Source organism: Cervus canadensis, chromosome 25 (assembly GCF_019320065.1).
Source record: "Cervus canadensis isolate Bull #8, Minnesota chromosome 25, ASM1932006v1, whole genome shotgun sequence".
NCBI classification, from domain to species: domain Eukaryota; kingdom Metazoa; phylum Chordata; class Mammalia; order Artiodactyla; family Cervidae; genus Cervus; species Cervus canadensis.
The window spans coordinates 5,053,696-5,066,936 of NC_057410.1; the positions used below are offsets into that span (position 1 = coordinate 5,053,696).

The 13,241-nt window shown below is 36.1% G+C and overlaps 1 long non-coding RNA gene across 1 annotated transcript; it reads right to left on the bottom strand.

The window, feature by feature from the left end:
- Positions 1-3,289: 3,289 nt before the first annotated feature.
- LOC122427343 lies at positions 3,290-12,021 on the bottom strand. The gene is made up of 3 exons (XR_006265396.1): positions 11,972-12,021; positions 10,008-10,013; positions 3,290-3,381 (listed from the first exon to the last, which is right to left on the bottom strand). It is a non-coding gene; the product is annotated as an uncharacterized LOC122427343 (long non-coding RNA).
- Positions 12,022-13,241: the final 1,220 nt, after the last annotated feature.

A 13,241-nucleotide genomic window follows, 5' to 3' on the forward strand; every position in this document is an offset into this window, starting at 1 on the left:
GCAGATTCTTTCACGTCTGAACCAGGCATGTTATTAAATTCTTTAACCAGGGAAGCCTAGGTAATCACTCAGTGTTCCTAAATTGTGTAGCTCTGTGGGTGTCCTCCTCTGTTCAAAGCAGAAGGCACTTACGAATGGAAGAGCATCACTCTGAATCAGGACAGGACTGATGGGAGAGTGGTGGTATTAGTATCAGAGCCACACCAGGAATCTTGGGGCACTCCATGTACACTGGTCTTATTCGGAATCCATCAGGGAAAGCCTAACCACAGAAGAAAGAAAGAGGATGGAAACGCTCACTATTTCAGCACTGTCCTGAGCTATAAAGAGGAACTAGAGAATCCGAGGCAACCAGTGACTGCAATACCACTCCCTATCACGCACCAGGCCTGTGGTTCTGTGCTGGCAGCTCAAAGGTACATACTCAGCTAATTTGCTTAGGAACCCCACCTAGAGGAACCAGCTTAATACAAAGTCTATTGATGTAGAGACTATAATTTTTCTTATTTCTAATACAACCTCCTCATATTTATACCCCATCAAGAGTCTGAATTAGCCAGTTGAACATAGGTCACTGAACAAACACTACTAACAAGATCAGTGTAAAGTGCTTCTTTTATTCATTAATGGGACTCAAAATATAAAGTATAAGGTTCAGATTTCTAAACTCAGAGGTGACTTTTTAAAATTTTATTAAGCCATTATAAGACCTCTAAATTATCCAGACTCTGCTGCACAAGGGAAAATTTTTCAACTAGATGTCATTTGGTTCCTGCTCTTTTTATTTTTTCCAGCAGTTTTGCTCTCATAATAGCTCTAAATTATTGTGTATTAAAGTGCTTAACTTGGTTTTCATTCAATACTGTTGGAAAATAACATTTCTTTCACAAATAAAATGCACAAACATGTCCTTGAAATCTTTAAGTACACAAATATTCTCTCTTGTTTAAGTGAGATATTCCCCAAAGTGGGAAGTGTAAATAGATTAATGTTCTAAGTATAGATATTTTTATCACACTTACAAGTAATTTCTTCCCTCAGGAGAAGCAGAAGAGGGTTTTAATATCCATTGAATCTTGATTATTTATTCTAAAGTTTGACCTAACATACATGAGCAAATGGAAGACACATACATTCCAGTGATTTCTTCTTTCCCCTGCTTTTTAAGGTTTATCAGAATCTATCCTGTAAAAATGACAAAATAAACCCTAGTCTCTGCCCTTCTCACTCCCCCCATATCCCCTCCTTTCCCTCTCCCTAACCAAATCAGTACTGACACAAATTTTTCTCAGAACAAAATACCTTTTTAGTGTTTTATTCAAGAATATAATTTACAACCAAATTAAAATAGCATTATCCTGTTTCCTGTGCCAATAGAATTAGGGGCATCAATGTCTTTGAAACATTGTTTTGGAGCCTTACAGCAAAGGTAAACATCAAAGTATAACATTCAAAATTACAACTAAAAGATGGCAAAACTTGGTCAAGGACTGCTTGAAAAATATTTAGTTATCCAAGAAAGAATATTGGAAGGGATCACTAGGTTAAGTAGGTTAAGAAGCAGTTAATAGCTTCAGGCAAATATAACCATAACTTTGGGATTATTTTTAATTTTATGCAGAAATCACTTGAATATTGATGAGATTTAACTTCATAGTCTATGGCTGTAAATAGTAAATAGCTTGTCAAACAAAACTTTTTTTTTCTTTTTTTCTCTGAAACAAATCTTTTAAGTGGACCTGTTAGACATCTGGAAATGGTAGTGCAAGGGTACACAGACATTCTTTTCCCTTATTTCCTTCTCTTGGGTACCTTTAATTTCTTCCTTTAACTCCCATAACAATAAGGCTTTATTAGCATAATTAACATTTTAATAATATTAACATATACTATTGAATATATACCAACAGGTAACATCACAGTGAAAGTGAAAGTCACTCAGTCGTGTCTGACTCTTTGAGACCCCATGGACTATTCAGTCCATGGAATTCTCCAGGCCAGAATACTGGAGTGGGTAGCCATTCCCTTCTTCAGGGGATCTTCCCAACCTAGGGATTGAACCCAGGGCTCCTGCATTGCAGAGAGATACCAGCTGAGCCACAAGAGAAGCTCAAGAATACTGGAGTGGGTAGCCTATCCCTTCCCTGGTGACTCAGAAGGTAAAGAGTCTGCCTGCAATACAGGAGACCTTGGTTCAATCCCTGAGTCGGGAAGATCCCCTGGAAAAGGAAATGGCAACCCACTCCAGTATTCTTGCCTGGAGAATCCCATGGACAGAGGAGACTCCCCATGGAGAAAGGAGCCTGGCAGGCTACAGACCATGAGGTCACAAAGAGTAGGACACGCCTGAGCAACTAATGCTTTCACAAGTTCACATTAAATATGTACCTTATCTTCATCTGAGGTGAATAAAAGTAAGTTTTAGATTAAATATACATTTTTTAACAAGTGAGAGCTGACAACAAAGAAAAGAGATATCAGCTTCCTACAATTAGCAAGATAATATGTGTTTGGGGTTTGTGGTGACCCAAGGACAGAAGAGCAGATAGAACCAAGGAGGGTCTTAGAATCCAGGGTTGGAAAAACCAGACCCTTATCATCCTTCCCTCCCCTGTGTTGTAACTATTAAGGGATTTCAGGTTCTCCTAAGCAGTATAACCTGTCTCCCTTCCTACCTCAAACGAAGAAGATATTTGCCTTACTCTTCCCCTGCACCCCCCACCCAGTATATGTGCCTCAGCCAATCAGCAAATGATATCCCACCCCTTGTACCCTGGGTATAAACCTCGACTAAGGATTCGTGTTCAACGTTGGTTCTCCCTTGAGCTGGCCCGCCGTTCTAACAGCGTCTCCCACTCTAATTAACTTTATTTCCCTCTCATTCTGTCTATTGTCTGGAAATTCTTTTCCAACCTGCGTCCAGACCACGACAGGATTCTCTAAGATGGTTAGTTGTTCTTTCTCAAGTTCTTTTCCCATTTAGGTTACTAAATGTATTAAGAGTAGATGCATGTGTATGTATAACTGAATCACTTTGCTGTACTCCAAAAACTAACACAACATTGTTAATCAACTGGACTCCAACATAAAGTAAAAAAATTTAAAATATAGTTGTGATTTCATTTTGAGAGAGTCAGTTTCTAGGTAGGTTGATAAGAAGTCTGACATGGGGGAGAGTAGGAGGAGGGGGAGGGGGAAGGAGGAGGAGGAGAAAGAGGTCTGGGGCTCTTGCAAAGGAGAAAATGACAAACTTTTTATTTGACCCATTCCTTAGTTTTAGTCACATAAAACATTTTTTTCTTTAAGCCCAGAGCTGATGATCACACAACAAAGTACCTCAGCTTAAACTCTGCACTAAGGATTAAATAACAACAAGGTATCCTGCTTGAGGACATGTTTCTCCTTCTTGAGAACCTTCTGAATAATCCTGTTATCTTAAAATGTATATTGTGGGAGTGGGCCTGGTGAGGTCTTTCTATTGTTAGTTCTAATCCTGTTACATTGTGGGAGTGGGTCTGGTAAGACCCTTACTTAATAAAGTATATAGCTCCCTTGCTAAGACTAGAGAGGGGAGCACTCTGTGTCCCCCTTTTGATGTCTATGTCAGAAGCTTTCTCTGTCCTTCTTCACTTTAATAAAACTGAGTGATCAAGCCTGTTCCCTGGTCCCGAAGCTAAATCTCCTTCTTTGGAGATAACAAATCTGACATCGTTCACCATAAGTTATCAGTATAATGTTATTTTCAATAAAGTTAATTTTTGTAACTAACAGATGTACTTAAAATCTTTCTCATGCATGCTAACACAAAGAGACTCACATATTAGAAAGATATTCTTTATATAATATGTTCTGATTATTTTTTCAGAAAATAAGATGATCTAATTGTTACATAAGGTTGTTTCTTCAGTCAATAAATATTTATTGAATATTTACTACATGCAGAATAGTAAGAGAAGGTTGAAAATATGAACAAACATGGTTTTTGTGCTAAGAAGTTTATGATCTAGATGATACATGAGAACATTTAGTTACAACCTATTAAATACTGTAAGTGGCATTCTAAAGAAGCTGGTAAAATACCACATTGGAGCACAGGAAGGAGAAGTCTTTAGTAACTAGTGGGGACACCTCTAATTCCAGTCATGAATGAACAGGTGAGATTCTAACAGCTGAGACGTAGCAGTTGGCAGAGAGAGGGTTTCAGGGATATCAAGAAGCAAGCATGGGAAGTCAAAAGGAGATTTCCTAGGAATTTCAGATATTTGACTTAAGGGTATTATACACTTACAAGGAAGACTAAGATAAATTATGTATGAAAAGTCAGGTTGGGCAGTTTTTGCTTTATATTAAAAGTTAGCAATTCTGTGTTTCTATAGAAAACTGTGTCTCACAACTTAGAACAATGTAGATATTTCATCAATTCTCTACAAAGCATAAATGAATGAGATTATCTCTGTTGTATTTTTTATTTCTTTACCTGTGCTTTTGCGTGTACTTTTTCAGTAGCCATACATAGAATCTCTTATATGATGGCCTATGTTTAAACCTTTTAAAAATATAATTTACCAGTATGAACTAACAATTCTACGAAGAACTCTGGAAATTTTAAATGATCCACTTTGAAAGTCAATATAATTAGACAACTGGGACTCACCGGAGAGTTTCTTCTAAAGAGCACCATATAATATAATCAAATTGTACTTAAGGGTAATCACTCTGGTCACAGCAGAATGAACTGTAATAAAGACAGAAGGAAAGTGGATGAAACAGAAGGTCCTAAAGTAATAATAAACATCTGTGTTCATTTTAAGGTGAAATAACTTGGCAAAGAAAAAATAAAAACATGAAATTGATATTAAATTACAATTTCATTTCATTACGTATTGTTTACTTATTCTGAATCAAGTCAGCTAGAAAAATAGCTCTTTACAAATTATTTGCACTTTACATATTACTTCGCAATAGATTTTCCATTATGGACTTGTTTCATAATCTAATACAGTATATCCAGAGCAACAGTATTTAAATTATTAATGAAGATATTAAAATAGACTTTGATGAAGATACAAATACCCAAACTTAAAATGAACACAGCAGAAAAAGTACTCTTTCCCAATTAATAATTTGCAGATTTTGAATAGTGAAATGTTATTACAGAGTGACAGCCTCATTTAACCACGTGATAAGTCATGGGACAAATATAACGTATATTCTGGGCTCATTGAATATTTACAAGCCATAATGAGTTATCATGATTGTACAAATAACCTATTGGTTTAATTTTATAAGAGGCAAGCTATGCTTTATGGAAACAGAGAAGATAGAGTGAAATAATGTTTGTGGTATGTTCTTTGACAGGATTGTAAAAATATTCCACAGATATGATACCCACTTTGGATATGTTTATCCCTTATTCTGGTAGTTAATATGAGGTGTAGAGTTTTAATGATTTATGTAGCTGAGTAATGTAGTGGCATATAAGAAAGTAATATGACCTAATTAAAATTTAAAAACAATCTAAAAGTACCCAGATAAAAGGTATAGTACATAAGAGTATGGCATAGTAATATTTCTTACCTGGAGGCAATATCTGTCTCCTTCCCCACCCCAGCTCATGAGACAACTGGCAACATCTAGGATTTTTAATTATGTGATTATGGAAGGGGTGGGGATCGCTGCTGGTAACTAGCGGCATATGGCCAGGACATTCAGGCTGCTAAACACCCTACAATGCAAAGGACAAAATGCTCCCCAGTAAATAGTTATCTGGTCCAAATATCAACAGTGCCAAAGTTGAGAAACTAACGTAGTATTGGTTTAAAAGTAAGTTGTAAAAGTCAAATTTACTGAGTTAAATGCATTTATATGATTATCTCTTGATGGATGGGCAAACATATTGTAAAGATTAAATAACATTCCTTATGCAGCAGATTTCACTTTATTTCATTTGACAGTCTTTTTGGTTTTTTTAGTGTATACATAAGAACATGGTGACTGATCATGTTCATTCTGTGTTTATGTGAAAGCTAAGATCTAGCAAAAACACTCTCCTACTCATTTTCTGTGGGCATACATACTTATTTTAAATGTTACCATTTTAAAATGAGAATTTATCTATTTTACCAACAAGAAGACTTTTTATTAAGCAGTGCTTAGTCAAAAATGAAATCAGCTTCAAAGGACAAAGGAAGCATAAATTTAGAATAGGAAGGTTCTATTTTGTAAAGTGGCAAGGCTCAATTTTTCATCAATTTAGAGTCAGGCAAGAGGCTGAAACCAGAAAATGGAGAACACAGAACCCTGAAGCTTTTAGATGGGCATTTTTTTATCGCTTCTAGATTCATCCCTATTTTTCTTTCCTCAGATTTGACATGCAGTTTCATCTCTCTTCATTTATATTTCATCATTTCCACCCACACATTTCCTATCTCTTAGGAGAGAGCTAAAGGAAAGTACAGAAGAAATTGGGTTTACTGTCACCTGAACAAAGATAAGCAATATTAGGCAATAAAATGAGTGCAACCAGTAGGTCAACAACTGACAAAGGCTCGGTACGTTATTTCTGGTTTAGTGTAGATCATGCAAAATACTGTAATTTGTTATGGTTTTTAAGAAATGTTTTAAAATATGTGTTCAGTAAACTTTTGATGATGGTGGATGAAAGATAATATAAGAGGATGATGGTGATGAGAAACAGAGGGGACAGACTTCTGCAGGAAGTCAAAAACAACATTGTTCTTGTAGTTTTCTGCAGAAGGAAGCAGAAAGCAAAGTAATAAACTCTTTCTCAATGTAGTATGGAAAAAAATACTTGGAGACAATAAACAAACAATAAGAATGGAAGACTGGTAATGAAGATCTGTGAGATAAGAAACCAAAACTTAGCAATAATTAAAAGCTACCAAAAGTGTCTTTTCCAATTTGGGACACCACCATGAACAAGAAAGAGAAAACTTAGAAAATCATTGGGGAGTGATGACTGAAATATAAAACACAGTATACAAAAATATTAATATGGTTCAAATCAAAGAACATTATAAAATGTCATGATAATGTGAATAGAAACTTATTTTTACAGACTGCTAGTGGGAATATGAATTGATATAACCATCTGGGAAAATAGTCTGGCAGTAACAATGAAAATTTAATATAGTACATCTTTTAGGTTTGTTGAGGACTGAAACCTAATAATGGCAGTTTCAAAGATAAATTAGAGGATAGGTAATATATACATGGGCTTCCCTGGTGGCTCAGATGGTGAAGAATCTGCCTGCAGTGTGGGAGACCCAGGTTCAATCTCTGAGTCATGAAGATTCCCCAGAGAAGGGAATGGCTACCCACTCCAGCATTCTTGCCTGAAAAATTCCATGGACAGAGGAGTCTGGCGAGTCCATGGGGTTGCAAAGAATCAGACATGACTGAGTGACTAACACTTTTCAAATATATACATACTGAACTAAGATAAAAAAGAAGAAAACAATTATATATGCAAAGCTGTGAAGTAATTATTTGCACAGATATATCATCCAAAACAAACAAACAAAAAAAACAGGTCTCTTAGAGAAGGCTTAAGTTTTAATAGTTTTAAACTATTTTGAAATTTACTTACATCTCACTATAATGTAGTCTGGTATGCTGCAGTCCATGAGGTCGCAAAGAGTCAGACATGACTAAGTGACTGAACAATAACAATAATGTAGTCAGCTGGAATAATTATAATGAAGTAATATAAGTCTTATTCAAATGTGTTATCCATGCCTTCTAATATAAAGGTCTTCTTTACTGTTATTTATTTTAAGATTAATTAGAAACATGACTAAAGTTAAAGAGTAATCCTCACCTGTTATTTAGATAATAATTCAAGTGAGAATACATTCTGGGGATATCACAAAGTTCTAACAACTGCTAGGGATCTATCTAATTCATTTATTAATATCTGAAAATAAAAGAGTGAAATTGCTACTCATAGAAATGTAACAAAACCTATTTGTATAAACTAGTTGACAAGAACAAATTTTTCAACAAATTAACTCCCCAAATGTTTACTGAGCTACAATGTGCAAGGTATTAGTCTCTACCAGCAAAGATCAACAGTAACACAAATGCCTATCCCCACTGAGGTTATGACTGCAGTAAAAAGAAAGATAAGCACTCAGGAATTAAATTATATAATGCATATACAAATATATGCATTATTTATAATTTTAATTATTTGATATATAATTATTCTATATTGTGATAAGGGCTACGAGGACAAAAGATAGGAAAGGGGGATGGTAAGCACGGAGGCACTGATAGTAGTGAGAGGAAGATTTTTAAAAAGGTGGTCAGGGAGGGAACTGCAAAGGCATTAATATCTCAGTAAAGATCTGAAGGATGCTGTTAGAGGCTGAAAAATGCCTCTTTCCCCAAAAGATCCTAATCTCTGAAAACTAGGATTGTCACCTTATATGGAAAAAAGAAAGAGAAAAAAGGTCTTTGCATATATAATTAAATTAAGGATTTTGAGATGGTGAGATTATCCTGGATTCTCCAGTTGGGCCCTAAACACTAAAGGTAATTACCTAAGAGAAGAAGAGTTTTTACCCATAAACAGAAGAGAAAGAAAACTGATCACAGAGTCAGATACTAACATAATGTGCCCACAAGTCAAGGAATGTTGGTAGACACCAGAAGCTGGAAGAGGATTCTACCCTAGAACCTCCAGATGAATCATAGTACTGTTGATACTTCAATTTTAGCCCTGTTATACCTGTTTTAGATTTACGGCCTCCAGAACAATAAAAGTATTTGCATTGTTAAGCCCTAAACTTGTAATTTGTTAGAGCAGCCATAGGAACTATTACAAGGCTGAGGATACAAATCCTGCAGACATCCAGGGGTAAAACAGATTTGAAGGGGAAATATCAAGAGCTATCCTTTGAACATGGTAAGTGTGAGAAATCTATTAGACATCTGTGAAAGAGATAGTCATTAGGGGTTCAGGGGAGAGCTCCAGGCTAACTCAATAAATCTGGCAATTATCATCATGTAGATTGTTGTGACGCCATGGAACCAGATGATTAAGATATTCAGAAAAGAGAGAAAATCAAATCACTGAGCTCCAGAACCCTCCAGTATTAGAGAAGATGGATATAAGAGAGAGCCAGCAGAGAAGGCTGAGAAAAGAGTGATCTGAGTGGTAAGAGGAAATCAGGTAAGAATGGGACCCTGGAAGTCAATGAACAAAGTGTCTTATTGAGGATCGCGCTACTCCTATCATACCGTGCTCCGTCATGTCCAGGTCTTTGCAGCCTCAATACTGAGTTACAAATCGTGGACCTTCACCTTGGCCATTCTGTGCTCTATGGATCTGGTTTTACTTTTGTGAAACCAAAAGTATTTCCTCCAATTTGTTACTTGTATTTTCTCATTATATTTATCACATAGAAATACTTTTATTGTCATGATTCTAATCTCTAAAGTGATTTAAAGTTAAATTTATATACATAATGACCAGCAAAATATTGGGCTCTTAATAAATATTTAATGAATATTTGCTGAATAAGCAAATACATAATTTTATTGTTGCTAAAGATATTATGATTGACATTTTGTAAATGGTTCATTACAATCACAAACAACTGTTTACCAAAGCAAGGTAATAGTGAAATTCATTTTCAAGAATCCCCACCCAGTCCTCACTGAACCGGATGGAATTATGATGACCTCTGGAGATAATAAAACACATCTCTTTTAAGGCTCAACTCCTCAGAGCCTCTGCTTTTCACATGCCTAATAGAAATTATCTCATTTATATAGAATATGTAATTCAGGTCCACACATTATAGTTATTAGTGATTTGTAAGATATAGTAATGCTATATCCCAAGGGGGACACCAATTCTGAAGCCACCTTATTATTTCTTTACTTATGACAAGAAGTTAGCAATGAAGAACAAGTTGCCGTGCACAATGTCTCATTCCTTGATAGCTGAGGATATTAATTCATGAGCTCGAGGCAAGTACATTGATCTTTTTAGCCATCCAGAAATAAAATGCCATGTAGATCAACTACTTCTTCATTGCTATTCCAGCACAGCTTTTTCCTCTCCCTTGAAGTTTCTTTTTCACATTAAGAATCGAAATGTAGCCACTCTCTCCTGAGGAAAGATGGCAAATACAACCATGGGTTTAGAGATGCTTAATCTCATTAATGTTCTTTTGGATGAGCACCGCAGTATGACCCAGATAATAAACATACACTATGTTTATCAGCTTCTCAGAAGCAAAACTCTTTTCCTCTTCTTCTGGATTAAGTTAGTATCTCCTCATAATGACCCCAAAGAGATCAAAGCTGAGCCTAGATGGATACCCAATCATATACGTGGTGGAAAATATGGATGAAAGGGTAAAACACACAGACCTCTATACAAACGTTTTCAAGTAAATTCCCCAATAATAGATGAGTGAATTAACATGAAGCCAGAATTCCCTGCCTAAATTATACCCATTTTAACAGGCAGCTTGAATATAGTATGATATGTGGATGCACACACACACACACACACACACAAAGGAATTTATATTTTCCACAAATGTTCCAGAAGATATGCTGAGTATAAAATGTCATACTGAGCAATGCAAAGAAGGGAAAATTGAGCTAGAGTAACAAGATCCAACCATTAAGAAATTCCAAAATTAAGTAGGAGAATGAGAAAAAATACCAGTTAATGCAATATATATAATAAACATTGGCATCAATAAAAATGTAATTATATTATAGAATATATACATCTGTTGAATATTAATCCTATGGTGTTTGCACACTTCGTTGTAATGCTTTTGGGCTAAAAGTCACTGAATTTCAGGATATAGTGAACTAGTGTTGTAACTGGCCTTAAGAAAATGACATGTATTATGAAATGTTCTGTTTTAACAGAAAATTTTTAAAATCATGTATTTTGAGGGTAGAAAAACTGGGTTTCAATCATCCCTGCATTTTATCATTTGAGTATTATGTACCCTCCCTGAAGGCAAGTACTGTAGTACAAAAATTGATAAAAAATACAACCATACTATTTCAAAGGGTTTTGACATTTAAATAAGACAACATATGTAAAATTTAGTCTCTGAAATAGGTACTCAATATATATGGGAAGGCAAGATGGTAGTATTATTAAGTAATTTATGGACACAGAAACAAAGTTAAATTCTGGCTTTGCCATCATTTAGTACTTTTTAATACATTTGATATGGTATTTACTTCTGTGGGCATAGCTTATCTGTAAAATAGAGACATAAATATAAGTAACATTTCCTCCTGTGTTTTCACACAGATGACACCACCCTTATAGCAGAAAGCGAAGAGGAACGAAAGAGCCTCTTGATGAAAGTGAAAGAGGAGAGTGAAAAAGCTGGCTTAAAGCTCAACATTCAGAAAACTAAGATCACGACATCCTGTCCCATCCCTTCATGGCAAATAGATGGGGAAACAATGGAAACAGTGACAGACTTTATTTTCTTGGGCTCCAAAATCACTTTAGATGGTGACTACAGCCATGAAATCAAAAGACCGTTTCTCCTTGGAAGAAAAGCTATGACAAACCCAAACAGCATATTAAAAAGCAGAGACATTACTTTCTTGAAAAAGGTCTGTCTAGTCGAAGCCATGGTTTTTCCAGTAGTCATGTACAGATGTGAAAGTTGGACCATAAAGAAAGCTGAGCGCTGATGAATTGATCTTTTGAACTGTGGTGTTGGAAAAGACTCTTGAGTGCTCCTTGGACTGCAAGGAGATCCAACCAGTCCACCCTAAAGAAAATCAGTCCTTAATAGTCATTGGAAGGACTGATGCTGAAGCTGAAACTCCAATATTTTGGCCACCTGATGTGAAGAACTGACTCATTGGAAAAGACCCTGATGCTGGGAAAGGTTGAAGGTGGGAGGAGAGGGGACGACAGAGGATGAGATGGTTGGATGGCATCACCAACTCGATGGACATGAGTTTGAGCAAGCTCCAGGAGTTGGTGATGGACAGGGAAACCCGGCGTGCTACAGTCCATAGGGTCACAAAGAGTTGGACACTATTCCTTGTGGCTGAACTGAAGTGTGTGTTTCAACACAGCCCCTGGGTTTATGTTTTATCACAAAATGTGCCACACTACTACACAACTACTCATTTACTTCTCTGCAACCACTATGAGAAAAAAATGCTCCTGTTTTCAGGTATCACACTAAGTTTAATAACATATACCCAAAATCCACCACATAATAAATAATCAATATATATGTATTGGATCAATGGCTGAATTATCTACCTTATAAGGGTATTGCCTTTCTATGGAATGCCATTTAGAATACAATCATAAATGGTAGCTAATATTATTTTCTCTCCTTCATAGTCAAATCAAATATACAAGCAGATCATGTAGGTCAGTATCAAAAAAAAAACAAAACAAAAAGTCAACCAAAAATGTGTGGAAGATCTAAATAGACATTTCACCAAAGATGACATACAGATGTCCAAGAGGCATATGAAAAAATGCTCAACACCACCAATTGTTAGAGAAACAGAAATCAAAACTACAATGAGTTATCACCTCACACCAGTCAGAATGGCCATCATCAAAAAAGCTATAAACAAGACATACCGGAAAGAGTTTGGAGAAAAGGGAGCTCTCCCACAGTGTTGGTGGAAATGTCAACTGGTGCAGTCACTATGGAGGGCCGTATGGAGGTTCCTTAAAAAACTAAATACAGAGATACCATATGACCAACAATCCCAGTCTTGGGCATACACCTAGAGAGAACTCTTAATTCAAGAAGGCACATGCACCCCAGTGTTCACTGCAGCACTGCTTACAGCAGCCCGGGCCTGGAAGCAACCTATATGCCCATCAACACAGTAATGGATAAAGAAGATGTGATACATGTGTAAAAGGGAATACCACTCAGCCATAAAAGATTGCCATTTGCAGCAAGATGGATGGCTGTCATACTGAGTGAAGTAAGTCAGAAACACAAAGACAAACATCATGCAATATCACTTATATGTGGAATCCAAAAAAATTGTACAAATGAACCTATTTACAAAACAGAAATAAAGTTACAAATGTAGAAAATAAACTTACGGTTACCGAGGGGGAAAGGCCGGGGAAGGACACACTCGGAGACTGGGACTGACACATACACATTATTATACATAAAACAGATAACTAATAAGAACCTGCTTACAGCACAAGGAACTCTACTCAATACTCT